The sequence below is a fragment of the Lissotriton vulgaris genome, chromosome 4_1 (assembly GCF_964263255.1).
Source record: "Lissotriton vulgaris chromosome 4_1, aLisVul1.2, whole genome shotgun sequence".
NCBI lineage: Eukaryota > Metazoa > Chordata > Amphibia > Caudata > Salamandridae > Lissotriton > Lissotriton vulgaris.
The window spans coordinates 468313845-468333247 of record NC_141691.1 but is presented as its reverse complement, the minus strand read 5'-3'; positions in this window follow the sequence as shown (position 1 = coordinate 468333247).

The window sequence follows — 19403 nt, the reverse complement described above, 5'->3', positions numbered from 1 at the left end:
TGAAGATCATATAAACTCTTTCGTTTACATTACACATGAATTCAATACATTTTAAAATTTCTAGAATCATATACATACTAAAAGGGATCGAATTAATCATGACAAAAAAATTTTCCTAATGGCCCAAACCCATCCGAGATATTTTGCAACTGCCTATGAAATAATGGGTAAGGTGCTAGTGCAAATTAGTCTTAGTGCCACCGCACTGTCCCTTGTACATAGGAGCCTGCAAACAGCTTTTAACCAAACTTGTCTCAGGATGCTATAAGCTATACATACAAAAAGAAGATGGGCAATGGTCTCTTTGTCAATCTTACTAACCGGGCACATGTTGGAACTGCCTGAAGACCACCTTCCTGTTAACGATCTTATCAGAAGGGACCCCGCACTAAGTTGGAAATAGAGCTTTCTATCTCCCGGTTTTGTAATACCATCCCAATATGGCTCTAAGTTGGGGACAGCTTTACACTCCTGGAAACCACCCACCATAGTATAGGGATCAGCAGTATTCCAATTTCGGTACGCAATAATTTCCCAATATTTTTCTTTTAGTATAACCTTCAATGGATGGGAATGGGACTACCTCGGGGTTCTTCCACAACCCCTTCATACCCATTCCCACTAGATTTTTAGAAAGATCCTTTAACCAGGTTATCTTATAAAAATGATCATTTTTAATTACGTCCGAAAAACCCTGGGCATAGGGGGCTAGTTCAGGGGTTACCCAAATCCTTTGCCAGTATAATATTGGGCACAATCTAGAAATATCTACCAACGCTTTCCTGCCTAGATCATATCGCAGTGGTTTCATTGGTGAGCTCTTGGGTAGATTAACAAGGTTACGCAAACATGTATTCTCTGCAAGTGTTAATGGTGTCAAGTTGTCGTATCCCCATATCTCAGCACCATAAAGTGCCGAGCTTAGGGCTTTTGCCTCATACACTTGGAGAGCTGGCTGTATTGGCTTGGTCAAAGATTTCTTATGCTCTAAGAGTATTGCTCCCGCATTTTGACGGAGTTTCAATGCCGCCATTTCAACATGTTTCCCCCACTTAATACCCTTGGCCACATGGATGCCCAAATAGACAAAATCTGACACCATTTCCACTTTTAGCCCATTCATAAAGAAATTCCCTTTGAAAGTACTATGTGGGTTGAACACCATAAGTTTGGTTTTTGCTACATTTACTTCCAGCCCATGCTCAGTACAGAAATCCTCAAAAATCTTCAGCGCTCGCTGGAGGCCACTAGGAGTTTTTGATATGATAAGAGTATCGTCCGCAAATAATAAAATCGGGGTTTTCATTCCAGCCAAAGTGGGGACATCTACAGATTCAGACAACATACGTCCAACTACCCCGTTAATATGTAGTGAGAAGAGCGTGGGGGCCATGGCACAGCCCTGGCAAACCCCACGCTCTACAGGGAATTCAGGGGTAACTTGCCCATGCCCCCCATTGGATTTTTGCGTGATTTGACTCATGTAGCCTCATTACTAGCGCTAGGATATCTGGTGGCATACCTAACTTATTCAACACATTCCAAAACTTGGTTCGAGGCAACAAATCAAAAGCTGCTCGCAAATCGATAAATGCGGCATAGATGCTACCTTTCCCTAGTAATACAGTCTTCCAATGTAATAAAGTAAAACGGAAGATCTGATCAGTGGTACTCGTTAATTTGCAGAAGCCGGCCTGAAAAGAGGAGAGGATATTTTCTTCTTCTACCCAATCTAAGATTTTATCTAAAATCATTTCTCCAATCACCTTTTGTACTGTATCAATCAGGCTGATAGGCCTATAGTTCCCAGCCTGAGTTTTGTCACCTTTCTTGTATATAGGGATTTTTACGGCCCCTTGCCATGACCTTGGTACTGGGGCTCCCAGGGCCACAGCATTGGCCAGCCTCATGATATACTGGTCCCAGTGCATTTTATCGTAGAGGAAGACATCCGTTGGGACCCCATCTGGTCCCGGTGCTTTTCCCCTTGAAACAGCTTTCAGTGCCACTTTTGCATCACTATTAGTAAAAGGTGGTTCTAAACAGAATGTACTATTTATGGGTTTCCCAGGCCTGTCTTCATGACTGCATGCATATTGGGGGCCAAAGTGATCCACCCAGCTTTTCTGTGTTACGTAGTTAACGGGCAGTTCGGGACGCCTCCTTTCCCCCACTTAACAATATTCCAGAAGAGTTTAGAGTCCTTTGAGGTACTGGCTAATTTAAGAGCCTGCCAATGCTGTTCATCCCATAGTTTCTTTGCCAGGTAGACAGTTTTCTTATAATTCTGTCTAGCTAGTCTTACAGCGTTAGGATCTCTTCTTTTTAGGGCTACACCAAGGGATGTTCTTGCAGCTCTACAAGCTTTATTATACCGCCCCACTCTTATTCGGTGTTTTTTTTTTTGCTCGCTGACTTTGGTACTTCCTTAATAAAGTGACCCCTTATGGTTTCAAATAATCTATCATGGAGGTTGGTAATTTGCCACAGATCGTCCTCTACCCCCGGGATGCTAGCCTTGGCAGTAATGGTTTTATCCAATTCCTCATTAATACTTTCCAAAACCCTTTTTTGCATCATAATTAGTCCCCACCTTACCCGCCTCATATCATTAGTCGGGACAATCTCAAATAAAGCCTGTTCAACCCTATTCGGCCCCCTTCCCATCTCCCCCACAAACTATGGTTAATGCAGAGAGGGTTATGGTCGCTCTCTTGCCTTGCCACCACCTTCATGTCCTTCATAAGGTGCAAGATAGCCAGGTTACAGATAGCATAATCAATCCTACTTCTTGAGCGACCATTGTCAAAAGTGCTTTCCCCTTGTCCGTCACTCGTGGTTCTGCCATTCAATGCTCTGAGCCCTCTTTCGCAGCATATCCATTTAATTTGGATTATGTTATATGTCCATCTATCAATCGGTTTTAACTCTAATTTAGGAATCCCCCACTGCGAATCCTCTTCATCCCCTTCACGCCAGTCACCAATTGTAAGTGGCTCATGAGTCATATTTAGATCATCGGCGATAATTATGTTATTCTTGCTCGGCTGTAACCCAATCAGGGAATCCAGAGCCGCCAAAACCTGAGATTTAGCTCCCCCTAACCCTCTAGCATATAGATTGTAGATGTCCAAAACGCCCAAAGAGCCCAATGATAGCCTAATCAGCTGAATATCCCTGTTCTTGGTGGGTAGCTCTATAACTCTAGCAAAGAGCTCTTGTCGTACCCATACCGTTAACCCCCCTTTCGGCCGGCCCTTGGGACCCTTAATTGCAGGTACAAAGATATTCAAGAAACCCTGGAGAAACAGGGGATCACATGCCCAAGTCTCTTGGAAGAGAAAAACGTCAAAACCATTTACAAAAATAAGCCATTCGGGTGATTGTAATCTAGAACATAGCCCCGCAATATTCCAAGATATTATCTTCCCTACCCACTATGTTCTTGCATACCAGTATGAGATCATGGGTTCAATGTCACTGCTCGAGGTCTCTCAGTGCTCCTGACACAAGCGCAGAGGGAATTCAATATGGCGTTACAATCACCCTTCAACCCAAATACAAGCTATTAATGAAGTCAAACAGAGACACGTTAAAACGTAAAAATAAATGAATGCACTGTATACCACTTAATTCTACTCTAACCCCATTACTTTAATTTAAATATAACATCAATAGTTAAAAGAACATAAACGGTTTAGTTAGAGTAGGAGCATGTGCATTAGTATGTGAGACATGAAGCAGCCATCTTTAAAATTAGTGTGCAGCTGTAAGAATTCCCACCAGGCGATAGATACGTCACACCATATAGATGTGGCAGACTCATGCGCAGAAAGGTTCCCGCGTTTTCAGCTGCCATTTTAAGACACTCAGGTTACTGTTAGTAAAAGCACATAGTCAAGCTTCCCCTAGATACTAAAAGTGTTGTGTAGTGCGGTTTTAGTATTCAGAAAACATGTTGGTTAAAACATTACATAATATTTTGAGAGCATTGAATACAAGCAAGTTTCTCTACATATGAAACCTTGCTCCTTCAGTCCTTCTCTGAGTTCCCGAATGCCTGCATGGAGTAACAGGCCCATGATGTCCAACAGCCCAGTGCAAAATATGGCCTGCAACTTTTGCCACTACAGCTCACAAACACTGTCTGGAGAGAGAGACTGACTTTCGATTTGTGTTGGACACTTTGGACTTCATTTTGAAGTTTAAACAATATTTTGGGACTTTTACATTTATTGGAGGTCTTGTATGTATATTTGTCTTATTTTTCTTCTTTTTTCAAATTATGGCAATATATATTGGGATTGCCGCTGACTTTATAAGGGTTATTTTCTGTTGTCCTCCATTTTCCAAGGTAATTCTCTCTGTGTGAAGTCATATTCTATATTGGTTATTTCACCACTCCACAAGGACAGTTTACAACTTTATACCATTATGAGAAACCAAGCCTTATTTTTTATTTTATTTTAGTCAAGAACATTCCTTGTAAATCTATGTTTTTAATCTTTCGTGAATGTGTTGTGAATCTTTTAACACTGTGTGAACATACCTGTAGCTAGATTTGTGTAGATCTGTTGTCCTTGGAGTGAATGGCACATGTCCAGACTCTGTAATACATTCCATAACATTATTCACATGCATCAGCCCTTAGACTGAGACAGACATAAGAAGACACTCAGGTTAACGCTAGGTGCAAATTGTGTTCATTAAAAACTGTTAGCTAAATATATTTTCAATGCATATTTTGTAGTGAGATGGATGTACACAAAAGGAATGCAACTGTGCTACCGATAGGCTGAATGATTAAAGCTGAGTTCTGAGTAGTCAGAAATATCATTGTGACTTTTTAGCTGGGGTCTGGGCACTTACAATCTAGAAGATTCCTATGGGAGGGAGACTGCATGCCAGCAATGAGGTGGTATTAGATGGTGTCACCGTCAAATGGGACAACCATTCTTCACTCTGTAGGCAATGATAGAGGTTGCAGAGATGGCGCCTTGCCAGAGGATTTGTTGTTCTTACTGAATTGCAAGATGTACTTGCCCAGGGAAGAAAAGTCACAGCTTGTCCGCTGTTGCTGTAAGACAAGAGACATTATAGTTGTTATTTTGATATTTGGGAGTGTACAGAGGCAACTAGACATGGCTTACTGTAACTTTAAGACACAGATGTAACTTCAAGAGAGACAGATGGGACATAACAATTACATTTATGTGTGCCTGTTTATTGATATGTGCCCACTGGAAATTAAAGGACAACGTCAATTCGGTCAATGTCCCTGATGCTTGCTGTGTTGAAGGATCCCTGACATTAACTGCTCAATAGCAATCCCTGAAGGTGACTGGGGGCCATGCATACCACGATGTAGCAGCTGCAGAAAAGAACAATTAAAAGCTTTAGAGTTCTGACAACATGCCTGATGACAAATTTTATTCATGTGACAACTAGTATTGATGCAGATAAAAGAAAAAGGAATTCAACATATCTCTTTCACATGCACAAAACGATCAACTGACAGACATTTGTTAGAAAGAGAAATGAGGTCAATAGGACGCAAAATGCGGTATATGGTAGCATACGCATTATGGACCCAGACATACTTGACTGACAGAAGGTAGAGAGCTATATTGCTGCTTGTAGAATGCAACCTAATGTAGTGTGAATGGCGAGCATAGTGCTGGATAATTGCCGGTATGATAAGAGTCCTCAACAGAGAGTTAACATGTCACAACATATTTACAATGTGTGTGTGTTACAATATGTTAGTGTTCCAAAGGTGTCTGCATCAAGGTGGAAGTTTCTGTGAGTGGGGAGATCTCCACATAAAGGACTAGATTCACAAAGGTAATGTAAAACCAAAGGTCTAACTTCACTCATAGTAACTCACCTGCGTGAATAACAAAAAGTAGTAAAGTTAGACTATTGGTATTAGTTAGACTTTTGGTCTAACTTTACCTTTGTGAATCAGACTAATGCATTTCTGTTCGTAAACAGTCACCTTCACATTATGTACGCTTAGAGCCTGTGTATCACAAATGTAAATTTCATGAACGTCAACTTTATCCGATATTGCAAGAACACTAATTTTGCTGCTCCAACACATTGATTTTGGGTAAAGCACTCAATGTTTGTGGGTGATGTGAGTGAAAAAAACATTTCCACCAGGGCAGCACCAAACACTACAAATATCAACTACACTGTATGTACCCGTCACTACGAGTGAACACCTCGTGGTGCATATCTCACAGAAAAGAATATTGACGAAAATAATTTTCATGTTAATTACCATGATTCTTTAGTTGTAACTGAAAGATCACAATCAAATGTAAATAAGTTGAAAGTGTCAATATGCATACATGTATTTGATAGCAAAATAATTCAGATATAGCTAATAGTCAATTACAACTTGTGTGTGTGGCAAATCTTCACATTCACACCCAAAGATAGTAAGTTTGATATAGTGCTCCACTACGCAGTTGAGAGCTAGTTCTGACTCGTGTACAGTGATATATCGGTTCTTCTACAGGCTTAAGGTCTACATGATTCTCAATCTGTTTCAAACAGATCATGAGTGGAGGAAGAGTACTAATGAGTCAACACAACTGATATCTTTGTGTGAATGTATGTTTTTGGGTGTGGCTTCTTGTTATGAGGTCTGTCTTCATATTTCGTAACTTAATACAGATGTATAAACATGTAGATGTCGTTTATGAACCTGTTCACACGTTCATACCTGTGCTAACATAGTAGATGATTTCCTGGAAACGTATGACTAAGCAGGAGATTTCAAGGCCCACTCATGGGTTCAGTGGTGCATCTCCAAAAAACTACTCAAAATGTGAAGGAATGCCTTTGTAATGCAAGGTGCTGTGAATTGAACTTAGGAATTTAATGGGTTCCTTTAGGAGGGCTCTTACACTTGGAATCAGTCTTCAGCAAGTTGCGTTATTTCAAGTATCCTACTGTGACACTGTGAGAGTATTTTAATATTAACAGTGTGCTATAGAACATGCAATCAGTTAATTGTGATCACAGTCTTCTTGACAAATTGATCCTATTTAGAAACGTATTTCAATAGCTGGAATAAAGATTATAAAAAATGAAAAGTTTGAAAGAAATCCAAGAGCAAGTTAAGGTTTATCCTTTTAGAAAAAAATATGGCTGGCATTCTCCAAGGTAATCGCCCAGATGGATGAACTACTGACATCAAGGAAATGAGAAAATCTCCCTGCAGAAATATTAATATGCTAGTAATAGCGGTAAATAAAATATGTCAAATAAGCTGAAATTGAGGTAGAAATAGTATAGAAATTCCGTTGAAGGTACAGTGCAGGAGATGGGTCTACATTTATTGAGGAACAGTAAATATGTCTTGCCAAAATAACTCGCATAACTTTTATACACAAGGAAAATGTATTCATAGCATTTCAGTCTGTTTCGAAAGTATGAGAAAGGGTTCATAAAAAAGAACACCAAGTAGCCATTTTGCATGAATTTTGAGAACTCATTTTCTAGGCACGTTGTCGTGCTCTGAGCTAACAGCAAAACTGATCTCTGAGCGCCATGAAACTGTGCACAATGCGATGCTTTGGACACGGCATAAGAATTGTTGTGATAGTTTTTAACACGTGCAAATATTAAATATGACAGGCAGGGGCAGTGTACGAAGTAATGAAGTTTGTACAGTCTGTTTTAAAACTGCAATGGTATACAACTAATGTAGCTCAACATCTGCTAAATGGCACAATGAACACAACGGCCCTCTGGCCTGGCCTAAATGTGTTTGTCAAGTGCATTTTAAATCTATAGATTGTGGGAAACTTCGTGGAGAAACTGGGTTTAATGTAATTAAGCCGGGTAGAACGTGCGTAGCTTCAGTGAACTAGGCAAGGGACTGAGATGGCGAACAGAAACCATGTGGACGATTGCCTGAACGCAAAACGATATGTAGCCATAGCAGTTTCTGCAATTATGCTATAAAAATGCTAATAACAGATCACAGTAGGCCTATGAAAAAATGCAAAAGAATCGTACAGTTTGTGTATTCCTGAATATTTCTTTTTCCTTATCGACAAATGAAGAGGACATGCCACTGCTCCCTGCCCAGACAGCCAACAATGGGCAGCAGCCAGACCTTCACATATCTGAGCTCCTGTGCCACTGCACCTGCTGCACCAGTGCTAGGTACATACCTGAGACTGGTATATGTGTTTAAACACTTGATTAAGAGGTAACACTATAAATGCATATTCGGTTTCGCTGTGGTTCCATATATGTCAATGGAGTAAATCACAACTGATGACACTAGTGTGGCAGGAAACGCAGTGAGAGAGGTCTGAGTGACGATTCTAACAGCAGGTGTACTGACATGAAGGAAAACACAGGCTGTGTGGAAAAGAAGACAGAAGCCTTAACGTCAACCATCACCGGAAACGGAGAGGCAAGGCAGCAGTCCAAAGAAAGATTGGGAAGAGTAGCAGGCAACATAAGAGCAAATGGAAGGGGACTTTAAGACCGCTCCCATAAAGAGGCCAGAACTGTAAAATGAAGGTGTGGGGGAGCAAGGGTGGTCAAAATCGAAGATGCATCAAATCCACAATAACAAATGAAACCGACTACGGTATATGGTACACTTCAACCAGATTACCTAAAGCCAGGGAGTACTAGTTCTTCAATCCGGTGCTATTCAGACCCATTCTACAAGTAATACATATGGGAACCTTGTACTATCTTGCCCACTTTCATTTCGTGGTTGCACGATCTTATTTGCAGCAGTAAGCTCAACTTAGAAACCGTGTCTTTTTTTGCCAAAACATTAATTTTTGCCGCTACAAAGCAGCACTGACCACCAAAAGAAGTGTAACATAACCGAACACACTGAATTTTGTAATTGATGTTAAATAAATCATTTTTGTATGATTTCAATACAATATGTAACAGAAATCAAAAAGCGCTCCCTAAAAAGGACTGATATAGGATACTCTCCTGATGCGGTGTTAAACAGCACTGTGTTGGGATAGTGTTATGAAACCAAATTGCTACAAGCGGTGGCAAGCACGTACTGTGGCAGGAGAACAAGGCACGTGTGGGCAGATTTACTATCCCACAACGCAAGCAAAGTTGCTGCTCTCTGTTGGGAGAAGAAAGATATGGAGGATTTCTGCTCGCTCTTTGCACTGGCGCACTGTGTGCATCCTAGAGCCAACTCATGCACCTTAGAGGCATTTTCCTCTTTATCAATAGGAGATAGAAATATATTTGACCCTTCATTACGCCTCACTTTGTTGCATTCCGAGATTTACAAGTCTCTGTTAATCTGGGAATTCACTAAAATTCATTGGTTGATGCTTGACAATGCCCACGCTCCACCCATAGAATGCCTCCCAAAGTAAAATGTAACATAACACATTGCAGGCAGCCACCATGCGTTACATTTTTTTTTCAAAGTCATGCAAGGCCTTGCATATCAGGCCTTGAGTGGCTTTGTAAATGTTACTGAAGTCTTTGTGTTTTTCTTGAGTTGCCTTCTGTGATGCAAGGACAACTCAAAGGCTTCATAAATATGTGCCAGGGTGTGCCTGGAGATCATGCTGGGAGTTATTCCTATTTCCAGAATTCAATAGGGACAAAGTACAGGGTGTAGGATAAAGGGACAGATGTCATGCCATGTGCCCAACAGACACATTAGGCATGTGATTTGGGCACAGAGAATAGATAAAGGTTAAGTCCTTGGGAGCAGTGCCTCAAGGGCATGAGAATATCCAAGTTAGCCAGTAATATGTGTAGAGTGAAAGGACGTAGGGTTCTCTCCAGCGATGCACCATGTGCTCAGTGCTAGCTGCACAAAGCCAAGCCAATGGCCCAGTATCCTCTTTTGCAGGTGAGCTGAATGCATCGTGTAGTCTACGATCATGACTGTGCCTAGTACCTGCTTGCTGCGGCCACAGGTTTACTCATCAACCTCTAGGTGTCAATGAAATGGTCACAGGAAAGGTTGAATGCTGTGACTATTTAACAATACTTGCTGGAACACTGTGGTCAGGGAGTCTGGGCAAAGATTGCTCTTGAAACTGCTCTCTGTTGCTGCTGCTTGCTGGACATAGACACGTGAGCACTCCAGTGTATCAGACATGTTTACCAATACTGCTGTCTTGAAAAAAACTACCACTATATAATGACCATTTTTAGAAAGTTAAAAAAAACTTTTCTGGACCTATATTTTCCATACCAGTTGAAATCGAAACTTTAGAATGAAATTTAAAAACATGACAAAAGAAAATCAGACAATACTGTGTGTTTTTTTGCTCTGTGCCTCTACCATCTTTGATATGTTTGTCACACCTATTGGACTAAAGTTACAGAAAACTGAATACATTTTTGAACAGGTGGAGCAGAACATTTGTTTATTCTTTTATGGCATGTTTCAGAAATCCTATACCTAACACAACAACAGATGGGATAGGTTTTGTTTGGCTTCGCTCAGAAATATCACTGTTCTAGAGTTACACAACCCCAGCGAACTCATTGCTAACCTACTCACCACCAATAATGGCGTCCAACTGGCCAAATGTACCACCCTCACCAGATACAACACAGCTGCAATAATGCAGACCATCCACCAATGGGACTCAGGGGACCCATTCCCAACCATATCTAAAACCTGGGAACATCACAAATCAGCATCACCCTGAACCACATTATCAACACTTCCATCACATACGCCAATTTCCTGGCAGAATGGAGACTTACCAGAATCAACACCCTCCTCAAAAAGCCCATCAACAACCTAAATCAACTGCAGCAACTCCTCTAGCTCAGGGCGTAAGGAGTAAGGGGCAAAAATACCAGAGAAAGCCTCCTCCTTCCGCATGGATCTGCATTTGTCCACATTAGACCGGAAAGGTCCCCCTCCAGCCCCTGAGCCTCTTGGTTTATCTGGACACCGCAGTCGCTGTTCTTCATTGAAAAACGGGCCAGAAAGAACGGCAAAGACCAGCGGACCCACCAGTTCCATCAGGGCTAGACACACCGGGAGCTGAGAGTATTGTAAGCAGGGACACGCAGACAGGGTTGCTTGTTTGATCTTCTCCTTTATTTAAGAGTAGCAAGTAATACAGCAACATGAGCACAGGAGCCTCCTCCGCCTTCCCCTCCAGTAACTGACTCCCACTGCATTCTACAAACAACCTTCCACGCACTCTACACTCGCACGCCATACACGCTCTACATTCGCACACCATCCACGCGCCACACACATACACGCGCCACACACACGAGACACACACGCACGATACATACACGAATACCACACACCCTCCTCCTCAAAGAACTTAAGGACCATCGGAAGAATCACCCTAACTTAAAATCCAAAAACCTAGCTGGCATCTTCCTTACTCTATCGCCACGGCGAAGGCATTCACTACTAATGTCAACATTTGAACGAGATGATCCAACACCATCAACATCTATAACATCTCTAGCACCAGATGGACCAACGTCATCAACATCTCTAATACCGTTACCAGTTCCACAACTAGGCTCAGACATACCTGCATTGCCAGTCAACCTCAACCCCAAATCCTTTACCAAACCAAAATCATCGCCTAACAAGTAACCACTACAAGACCCACCATCAGAATGTACACCAACCACACCCCTCCTCTCATTACAAAAGCTCAATTGGCGAAAATTCCACCTTTTGCCATCTTCCGATTCAACAGCACTACCAAAAACTTTCATAACCTTTAAAGGTTTGGACCATACACTTTCACCTTTCAATACCTTCCTAGGATTCTTCACCCTAACCATCTGACCTATCTTAACTAGTGGCCAGTTACATCTGTTACCGTGATACTGCTGATTGCGGTCTTGATACCTTTTGACTTCAGATCTGACTTCTTCATCATTTTCCTTAGTGTTACATTGCATTTCATCATTTCTCTTCCTTAACCACCAGGGAACCAACCCCGTAAATGGTTTCCTGCCTCTCAAAATTTCAAAAGGTGTCTTCCCTGTAGCTGAGTGGGGAGTTACACGATAGGCAGTCAACCTCTCTTGCAAAGCCTTCCTCCAGGGTAACCCTGCACTTAATGCTAATTCAATCACTTCCTTGACCACCCTGTTGAAGCGCTCAACCTGGCCATTACCTTCTGGGTGGTATAATGATGATTTAATGTGCTTAATGCCCATTACTAATAAAAACTCTTCCATTTTTTGTGAAACAAATTGGGGACCATTATCCGAAACCAATATTTCAGGTACACCCTCTCTTGAAAATACATCCTCCAAAAACTCAATGACAACGTCTGTAGTCATTCCACTCACCATTCTTACCTCGGGCCATTTCGAATAATAGTCCACTAATACAATGGCATAGCAATCTATAGAAGACAAAGCTGAAAATGGCCCCATAAAGTCGATAGCTACTTTCTGCCACTGGTATTCAGGTAGCTCCACCATGGTCAATGGCACACTCAACGGCTTAGCTACTTTATCACTGCTGTTACAGATTTTACAATCCCTTACCAATCGGTCCACCATGGAGTCCACACCTGGCCACCAGAACCACTCCTTAACTCTTCTCTTAGAACTGTACATACCACCATGTCCTAAATGGCTTTTCTCAACAAGGTCTTTCCTTAAACCAACTGGAGGCACAATCCTGTCACCTCTTAAGATGATATCATTGACAATACACAACTCATCCTTAATCTTAGAAAAGGCAATAGACTCACCACGTAAATAAGACTCTCTTGGCCATCCTTCAACTATGAACTGTTTAATTTCTTTTAGGACCACATCCTTCTCCATCTCACTCATCCAAGATGCTTCAGAAATACTGCTAACAACATTCTGAGCATCTATAAGAAATACATCCTTAGCAGTAAATGCCACTTCACATTCAGTATTGGTCTTCACATCAGACAAATCTGCATTGGGTAATCTGGATAGGCCATCGGCAACAACATTGTCTTTACCAGGAATGTATTCAATGTCAAAACTAAACATTTGCAGCTTTGAAGCTAAACGAGCTAATCTTGGAGTTAAGTTCTTCCCACCCTCAGGTCTCAAAATGTTCACTAATGGTTTGTGATAAGTACAGATTTTAAACTTCCTTCCCCATATATACATTCGAAATCTTTCAGCTGCCCATGAAGCAGCCAACAATTCTTTTTCTATAACGGAATAGTTCCGTTCCGCTTTGGTCAAGGTACGTGAAGCATACGCTACTACCCACTTTTCAGACTTGACTCGTTGGGAAAACACAGCGCCAATACCATACCCAGACACATCCACAGATAGAACACATTCAGCTGTTGGTAAAAAAGGTTTCAAACAAGGCGTAATAACTATTTCCTTCTTCACTTTCTCAAAACAAGTTTTCTGTTGATCACCCCATGCAAATGTTACACCTCTTTTTAGTAAAGATCTTAGAGGTTCAACTTTCGAAGCATAGTTCTCAATAAAACGCGAATAAAATTCTGTCAGTCCAAGAAATGACATTAACTGTTCTTTGCTTGTAGGTTCTGGAACAGCCAAAATAGCATCCACATGACTAATTTTGGGCCGAATACCATCCTTAGATATGACGTGACCTAAGTATTCTACCTCAGATTTCCCAAATACACATTTCTCATTTTTAATAGTTAGTCCACTTTTCCTTAATGCTTCCAGAACTGCGAGCAAACTTTTATCATGACATTCTTTGTTCTTCCCATATATTAAAATGTCATCTTGAAACACTTTAGCGTTTTCAATACCCTGTAAAACCCTGCACATTTCCCTTTGGAACACTGCAGATGCACTGGCGAGACCAAAAGGCATACGTTTATACCTAAACATTCCTTGTGTGGTGATAAAAGCAGTGCAGTGTTTAGAATCGCCCTCTAACACGATTTGATGGTATGCACTAGTTAAGTCTATCTTGGAAAACCAAGAAGAACCACCGACAGATGATGTCAACTCTTGCAAATTTGGAAGAGGAAATGTATCAACCCAGATAGCCTCATTTAAACATCTTAGGTCTACGCACAGGCGCAAATCGCCATTGGATTTAAGCGAAATAACCACTGGCGAAACCCAATCAGAACTTTCAACTGGTTCAACAATACCATCACTACACAGTTTTTTAAGTATTTCACCCAATTTTTCTCTATAACTAATTGGAGCATTTCTAAGTTTTTGCCGAATGGGGCATGCACCTTCCCTTAATATTATTCTGTGCTTGAATCCAACCATTTTGCCAATTCCACTTGAGAATACGTCAGGAAATTTCTTTTGAAGATCTGAGTAAGCATCCTTTTCAACACACTCATCCTGAATAGAGTAAACCGGGCATTCCAGTCTAGGGTCAATTTTCATACCTAAATCATAAATGTGTGGCCACCCCAAAATAGTCGCACCTTTATTGGCCACGTAAATTTTTCCCTGACAAGAGTTGTACCCAAAACTTATTTGGGCTATTATAAAACCTTCTAAAGCTATTCTGTGTCCAGTGTAACTCCCAGGATGTATATCAGGGCCTAATAATGGCCTGCTGGGCCACAGAGATTTGAATAAATCCATAACCATAATGGTATACCAGGCACAAGAATCAACCATGACCTTTACTTCTAACCCATCAATAATAACAAGGCATGATGGTAACTTTTTAACCCTACTCGCCCCTTTAGCTACTTCATCGTGAATACTGCATATATCACCCACTACATGGAAAACATCATCTTGATCTTCGCCCTGGACACAATTAATGTCATCCTGCTCATCATCTTGCAAATAATTAACTTTAGCTTTAAAATTTCGACATGCTCTGGTAAAATGTCCTTTTTTTTTACAGTTGGTACAAATTTTATCGAGAGCAGGACACCACTTGTAATTTGCTAAATGAGTAGAAGACCCACACCTAAAACATGCAAACTTTTTCGGGTCAATATTTCTTTCAAAACTCTTTTCATTGCCTTTCTTACTGGAATAAGATGAATAATTAGTTATCTTATTATCACTCTTGAATTTGGGTTTGTCACCCTTATTTACAACATTTATAGAACTAGAATCAGAATCATTCTTTTCATTCCTGACTTCACGAATGCATTGGTCGGAAATTTCTACACCCCTAGCTACTTCAATAGCATTTTTTAGAGAAGTACTTCCAGATGACCATAGTTTCTCTTGAATTTTCTTCGATTTGGTCTTCATAAGAATCTGATCACGCAAGACCTGGTCATACGTCATGCTTTCAAATTCACATGTGACAGCTAAACCTCTTAGAGCTGATACATATTGATCAATAGATTCATCACTTTTTTGAGCTCTTGAATAAAACTTGAACCTTTCCATCACTACATTGATTTTTTTCCCAAATCTTTCTTGCATTTGTTTAACAGCACATTGGTAAACGCCCATGTCACCAGCATTCTCAATTTTAGGAAGATTTTTGAACTCCCTTAATCCTACAGCACCTAATCTATGTTTAAGTAAAGACACTTTTCTTTCTTGTGAAGATTCTTCTTCAGCTAAAACTTCCACGTAAGCTTCAAACATATCTAGCCATAGGTCCCATGCAATAGGAGGTTCACCAGATTCTGCTAAAAAGAATGGCGGTGGATGAATTGAAGACATTTCAATAAAAGTACAAGTTACACCATACAGAAGAAAAGAAAGAAAAATATTTTTAAAAAAATTTCTTTGTAAGTACTTGCGCAAAAAGTTCACCAGAGTTCAAAATGGTTTGGTAATACCTAACTTCTTTATAATTATGTTGCTCAAACAGTTGCAAATGCTTGCGCAAATAGTTCACCAGAGTTCAAAATAATATGGTAATACTTAACTTCTTATAATTATGTTGCCCAAACAGTTCACCAAAGTTTAAATAAAATTAAAAATGGTAATTCACAGTTGTTTATATTAAAAGCGTTGGAATCAGCATCCGGCAATTGGTATTTGTTGAAAATCCTTTGTAGACGCGTTATTTCCTTAACGCGTTGTGAAATTGACGCGTTGCTCCGTTAGCGCGTTGCTAGGATACAGTAGACAACAAAAATCGCCGCTGTGCATGAAGAAGATGTCACTGAAAACACTCAGCGTGGTGACGATATGATGGAGTAACGTGATGACGCTCAGCGTAGTGACGACACTCTGGGTTTCCACGCTTAAGAAATAACAGCTTGCGCGCGCCGATGCCGATGCTGGTTAGGAGGACAACTTGAAAAATGCACTATGTCGAATAGTGTATTAGGAGGTAAAAAAAAAAATTTTAACGTACCAAATTGCCGAGAAAATCGCCGCTTGTTGGATAGTTACCGTTCTGAAGTTAGTTGAGCATCATTTCATGAATAATGTAAAGTTGGAGGAATCCCAAAAAAAATTAGTGCTCAATGTTGCTGTCGCTGTAGATCCCGCTCGTCGCCATGTATTGTAAGCAGGGACACGCAGACAGGGTTGCTTGTTTGATCTTCTCCTTTATTTAAGAGTAGCAAGTAATACAGCAACATGAGCACAGGAGCCTCCTCCGCCTTCCCCTCCAGTAACTGACTCCCACAGCATTCTACAAACAACCTTCCACGCACTCTACACTCGCACGCCATACACGCTCTACATTCGCACACCATCCACGCGCCACACACATACACGCGCCACACACACGAGACACACACGCACGATACATACACGAATACCACAGAGAGCTTCGTCCGGACACCCCAGGACTGCTCGGCAAGAAGGTGGAGAGGTAAGAAGTGGAGGAGTGGTGAGACTCCAGCTGCGCCCCTGAGTGGGAAGGGAGGTACTCCAAGCTAGGTGGCCCTGAGGTACCTTGCAAACAGGGGAGCAGTGGCGGTAGAGCCACTGTACTTGGTTGAGCAACTTGGCCACTGAAGCAGTCCAACCAGGTTTGAGTGCAAAATGGGTAAATCTGATCTCCCACCCCTCAGTCCTTAACTCAAACCCCAAGCCCACAGCTTCCAGACAAAGTTTTGAGCACAACCAAGTTCCATCCCCAGAGACACCATCACCAATTTCCGAAAAATAAGAAGATACAGTGCCAGGTGGTGCCTACTGACACAGAGTTCTTCTACAATTCCTGCAAAACACCCAACACTGGGGTCTCAAGACCAGTATCCACTCGGCCCACACCAGGATATTAATCAACATAATGAAAGAAAAGGTCACCACATTTAAAACAAGTGGAAATAAGAGTGCAACCGACCAAAGTAGCATACCTAAGCAGCACCAGAGGCTTCTTCTTTGCAATTTCACATGGGTCATGAATATCAGGTACTTCGCGAGAGTGGTCGCACCTCGATCTCCATAGAAACGTCTCACCTGGAGTGGGTGCAGCTCGGGTGAGCTCACCCACGCCACTTTTCTCCCAGCCAACATAATTGCAAGTAGTGTGCTGCATACTTGTGTCCCTCTACTGCAGGACAGCGCTTAGGAGGTGAGGTGGTGGAATTAGCCAACTAAATTAATTCAGAATAATACTCATTACAGGGGATTGACATGGAACCAACTAAGAAAAACATCTAAGAAACTGCACTAATACAGCTCATAGTGAGAGCTGGGAAGAAGGTGGTCGTAAAACTCTCAAACTCCCTAAACACCAACACATCATCAAACAAAATGCAAGCTTTATCTTAAAGATAACCACCTCAAAAAAGAAATAAAATGAGATCAGGAAAGTGTTGTCAACCACTGAACCACAGGGCACAAAAGCGAGCACTGCCAAAGGTCACAAGCACATCTAGCGAAAAAGTCAAAATTCCAAATGAGAGCCTGATTGCACTAACTAATCAAGAATCAATATTGTCCTTCTTTGGGAAAGTAAACCTACTACCAAAATTCTGCCACTGAAAGATCCCATTACTGCGATTTATGTCACTTTGGAGGAAGTACCTGGCTTACGATGCCCCATCACTCCACCAAAATTGGATAAGGCCATCAACTCCCACTCATCGTGTCTTTAAAAAAAAAATGCACATATGATGGCACTCCGTGCAAGCTCTTCACAGCTTCCAATGCCCCAGATAGAGGCCATTATCGGAAAGACCAGCTTCCTCAGGCTAAATTTCAATTGCAAAACTTTACGTGTAACTATACAGGTTCACAGGCCGCCATCTACTGAAACAAAACTGTTGCAAATGAATCAACTTCAAAGAGTGGACGTATTGTAGTCAATGATTCCCACTCTAATGACATTGGGCAGGATATCCCAAAGGACGCTTCATGGTCCTGCTCATTCTCAATTGCAAACAATACAGGCCTAGTGCAGGACCCAGAAGTCAAAACAATGGCCCTTATTTATGAGGCCTTGCGTCAGTTTTGCGCCGCCGGTGCGTCACTTTTTGTGACGCACCAGTGGCGTAAAAAATGCGCCTTGTTGCGCCATATTTAAAAAGTGACACATCTAGGTAGATGCGTCACTTTTTAAACCTCTGCGCAACATAATACCTGCGTCAGGTATAATGTATGCAGAGGGGGCGTTCCCCCGCAAAAAGCCTCGTCATAGTGACGCAGTGAAATCTATGAGATTTCACTGCGTCACTTTTAGGATGCTGTTGCGTCAAAATCTTGCGCCAGCCTCACAGCAGGCGTAAGACTGACGCAAGCCCTTTCACATGGGGCTTTCCCCATGTGAAAGGACGCATTGCTGGAGTTGCGTCACTTTTGTGACACACTCCAGCAATGCGTCACTTTTGCGCTTACAGATACGTCAGAAATACTGACATATCTGTAAGTCCTTGCGACATGATGCGTCATACATTAAATATGACGCATCATTGGTGTCGCAAGGAGTGCGCAGTGAAAAGTGACGCATCGCTGTTTTCACGCAGCGATGCGCCACTTTTCATAAATGAGGCCCAATATGTCTAGATGATAATCAGTTCCCCGTCCCTCCCCCAAGTTACATCTCTACCCACCCGCTGCATAAAAGAGCAACAAGCTACAGATAGCTTCCAAAATGTAACCTCAACTGCAAAGGCACCTATAATTCATCCTGATGGAGAGAAACAACTTCCCCTGAACAATGTTCCCGTCACCACACATGGGGGCATATTACCAAGCAATAGCGATAATTATCGCTATTGCTTGGTTAGAGACAAAAATTTACCGCTGAGCTGCGGCGATTTTTATCGCAGATAAACCTTGATATTACCAAGGTTTATCGCAAATGCGATAAAAATCGGCCGCAATGCATGAATCTCGCTGAAAAGTCAGCGATATTCATGCATTACCGAGCAAATGCTCTTAGCCATGTTATCCACCTCTCATTGGATAACATGGCTAAGAACTGCTCAGGGCAGGTGTTAGCTTTTGGAGATATTCGCGCTTAGCGCGAATATCTCCAAAAGTTGGTAATAGGAGATAGCGATGTTAGCGACTGTTTCCAGTCACTTACATCTTGGCAC